Source organism: Oryzias melastigma, unplaced genomic scaffold, assembly GCF_002922805.2.
Source record: "Oryzias melastigma strain HK-1 unplaced genomic scaffold, ASM292280v2 sc00515, whole genome shotgun sequence".
Lineage (NCBI taxonomy): Eukaryota > Metazoa > Chordata > Actinopteri > Beloniformes > Adrianichthyidae > Oryzias > Oryzias melastigma.
The window spans coordinates 21,741-22,868 of NW_023417109.1; positions in this window are offsets into that span (position 1 = coordinate 21,741).

Sequence of the window (1,128 nt, forward strand, 5' to 3'; positions counted from 1 at the left end):
ACAAGATAAGTGAGGCATTCAGAGTCTAAAACCAGCATATCAACATGGTGGTGACGGCCAAACTTCATTATTTTATCACAGATTTCCATATGAAGTTTCTTAATTTCCTTCTGATAGAATATAATATATCCTTAAAAATGTTCTCACTTATCTTGTAACTGATCCCAAAACCAAATAGACCTTTTTGTTATTAATAATATTTGTGGTGCCACATCATAAAGATTTAAATATTATTTAGCCTAATGAGTAATTAAAAATGATGACTGTTGAAAAAGTAAATTTTACTGAGCAGACCTCTTTATTTTTCTTTATATTTTCATTTTGAAAAAATATATTGTTTAACATGTTTTTTGTGCAACGTTGATTAATGTTAATTAAAATGTGCAAACTTTCTGCGTATACGGAGTGACAAATGCAATTACAATATGTTTAATCTATTTTTTTAGTATAAATAAAATTTAAAAAGTGTGTTATTAGTCAAAAAAGAGCAATGGAAGAGCAATGCCACCTTCCAACAGCAGGTGGCAATAAAGTCAAGGATTACCATTGACTGTACAAGACCTCTCTTAATTTATGAGAAGTAAACAGGCCAACACACTGCTATGACGTCAAAGGGGGCTTTACTTAAAAAAAAAGAAAAAAAGAAGAATTACTCAAGTATTTTAAGTCAAAGTACTCATTGTAAAATTCACACACATACAAATGGTAATTACACCCCTAAATATGACTTTAGTTAATGTACTAAAAAAGTAAAGTATTGACTTCTGTGTACTAAGTACCCTCAAATTTTAAGATGGATTCATTTTAAATATATTTTTTAAGGAGTGTTCATTTTGTGAATCTTGTTTAGACATTTGTGGTTTCAAATTCTCTGAATCGTGGATGCTGCTTCTCAGTTAATAACTCCGGTCTTCATTTTGTGGGTTTCTTGGATTTGTCATGTTTAGATAATCTAGATTTATTGTTTTAGATAATTATATTTCATTTAGTCATTCTCATCTCACAGTAAACCTCCTCAACTATGGACCTGTCCTTGAATGAGGGAAATAATCAAGTTGAGGAGTAATTCAAATTCTTTCATGATGACTGGCCATCACTTGCTTAACAGAGCTTAATTTGGGCCCAACT